At 42.3% G+C, this 2801-nt stretch overlaps 1 pseudogene; it reads left to right on the top strand.

Moving 5' to 3' along the window:
• The first annotated feature begins 1277 nt into the window (after nt 1-1277).
• Nucleotides 1278-1940, top strand: LOC147371042 (60S ribosome subunit biogenesis protein NIP7 homolog pseudogene; annotated as a pseudogene).
• Nucleotides 1941-2801: the final 861 nt, after the last annotated feature.

Below are 2801 nucleotides of genomic sequence, written 5' to 3'. Positions count from 1 at the left end.
CTCCGTGGGAGGCTGGGGGGATGAAGGAAAAAGAAAGTTGGCGTGTTCTGAGGCTTTTTTAAAAAAACCCAATATTTTCCCTTTAATTTCTCTTCAAAAATTGCAAAAGCAATATGTGTTTAGTGAAAGTGAAATAGTATAAAGAAAAAAAAAGAGCGTTTAATATTTTTTGTCACCTCCTCTCCCTGCCACCTGGGTCCTCCTCATCTCCTGGATCCTCACAAGCAACAAATGTTAACAACCTGATGCATATCCTTTCACACATTTCTACATGCTCCTTCATTCACAAACCAACTAGCACATATGAAATTCCATGGGTCTTGAATTCAGGTGCTCTATTCTCTCTACAGACCTAGACTTGGACTCGCTTTTCCTTCTGGACACTAAGTAGTTGCATCAGCTCGGGTTTTGAAATGAGGTGAGGTAAGAAACCTCAACACGTGTATACCTGTGGTGGATTCATGTTGATATATGGCAAAACCAATACAATATTGTAAAGTTAAAAAATAAAAAAAAAATTTTTTTTAAAGCACAAAAGATGCCTCTGGGATCTCAGCTAGGATGACTCAAATGGCTGTGGATGACTTGAATGATTGTGGCTGCAAATGTAACTTTACAACAGCCTCTCCACACATCTCTCTGAAGTGGAGACCTGAAGAACCGACCAAGTTGGGATTGTCGGTGGCGTGTCTGGGCCACTGCACCATGGCAGTCTTAGGGTAGTCAGACTTCATCTGTGGTGGCTCAGGTGGTTTCAAGGAAGAGCATGGATGAAGCTACATCCTCTTTATGACCTCAACTTAGAAACCATGTGGCGAGCTATGCTCGCTCTTCAGCCAGGTGCTCACCTCCCTGAGGGAGCGGCCCACATCCGGCCACTATGGCCACTGGGTCTCCTGGAAGCGGTCCCAGAACAGTGACACCAAGAGCTGTTCATCGTCCACCTCTCCAAGAGCAGCAGTGGGGGCCGTCGCTGTGGCTGACAGAGTGGTTGAGGATAGTACAGTTGCCGTCGCCGCCATCTTCTCAGAAGCTGCGGTCACTTTCCCTCTTGCTCAGCAAGGGCGCTGGCTTAGAATCTAGGACCAGGAGCAACTGGAGCTCGCTTCTGGTCGCTATGGTTTCTCACTAGGCCGGCTTTCTTTCCTTGATGATCCTCCAGGCTATGGGGCACTAGCGCGGGGGAAAAATTGGAAACGGGCTAAAGAGGCAAGGTTTGAGGTTAAGACAGCGGCTGGCTGCTGACCTGTTTCCAGCAAATGAGGCAAGATCATCCGATGTTCGAACCCAGCAGGAAAAGGAGACTACTGACTGAAGAGTAGACCCATTTAGTGTTTGAGAAGATAGTAGACTACATCGGGGAGACTTCAGCTATGGTCGATAGGCTTTATGGCACCTCATTTCAAGCTACACAAGGACTGAGTGTACTACGTGAATGAGATGATCTTGAAGTTGCCTGCCAGTATCTCCAATGACACAGCTGGTGTCTTTGGGGACATGCAAGACCTACAAGTTTTAACAGAATAATTCTGGATTCCCTAGCACCCTATGCCAAATATAAAGTGTGGATAAAGCCTGGAGCAGAGCATTCCTTATTGTATGGGAAACTTGTGGTGAAATCTGGACTTGTTGGAATCACTGAAAAGACTTCTCAGTACCAGGAAGTCCTGGTGTACTCCATGGCAGACATCCCTTTGGGTTTTGAGGTGGCAGTGAAGTCTACACAAGACTGCAGGAAAGTAGACCCCATGGCAGTTGTGGTATTTCACCTAGCAGACATTGGGGAATATGTGTGGCATGAAGAGACATTGAGTTTAAATGAAATCATCCTGAGGATGTATTGCTGTGTGGAAGGGCCTGGCTTTGTTTCCTTTGTCTGTGTGGGCTCCACCATCATGTTGAATTTTGTTGACACTCTGACCTCTTCAGGGACTTCTTAGTTTAATATTCTCTCTGTTAAGGACAAATGCAGACTAGATTTTTATTATGCAGAAATGGCTCAAAAATGGAGTTTTGGATCTTTGTAATTGTGGCAAAATAGAATTTGTTGCTGTTCAGTCGCTCAGTTGTGCCCAGCTCTTTGCGACCCAATGGTCTGCAGCACACCAGGCTTCCCTGTCCTTCACCGTCTCCTGGAGCTTGCTCAAACTCATATCCGTTGAATTAGTGATGCCATCCACCCATCTTGAAGAATGTCTAAATAGAATGCTGTGTTTTATATTTTAATCCAAGGGCTTCTTGTTTTGAGTAACAGGTTCTAAATTGTTGGAACTGAGGACAAGAATAGCCTATTATTTGTGATAACACTGTTTTCCAAACACAGGGTAAGAATGTGATGGATTTTCTTAATTAATTATTAATACTATGAAAGATAGATATTGCCATATCAGAATAATAGACTGTACAGGGACTTTACAAATGAAATTTGGATAAAATAATAAGAGAAGTTTATTCAGCTGATTTTCTTTATGGTAGGTGCTGTGTGGTATGGTAGAAAAACTTGCATTCAAACACCAGTTCTAACGTCTACTAGCTGTATGGCCTTAGATGAGTCATTAAACTTTAATAAGCTTCATTTCCTTTTTCTGTTTCAAAAAACAACTTGATTTTCTTCCTAAGAATAGTTTTTAGAATTAGAAATCATGACATTAAAGCATGATTGCCTGGCAAATGATAGGTGTTGAATAAATGGTAAGGATTATTTTTATAATGTTTATACTAAGTATTTCCTTACTATGAGTAGGATCTTATGAATATAATTTTATTATCTTGATTTTTATAAGCACTTTTTAAAATCTTTC

The sequence above is a fragment of the Bos grunniens genome, chromosome 6, assembly GCF_055505025.1.
Source record: "Bos grunniens cultivar Pamir isolate PY7600 chromosome 6, Bosgru_T2T1.0, whole genome shotgun sequence".
NCBI classification, from domain to species: Eukaryota; Metazoa; Chordata; class Mammalia; order Artiodactyla; family Bovidae; genus Bos; species Bos grunniens.
The sequence above is the reverse complement of the archived record's forward strand: the minus strand, read 5'-3'. Positions and strand labels throughout refer to the sequence as shown.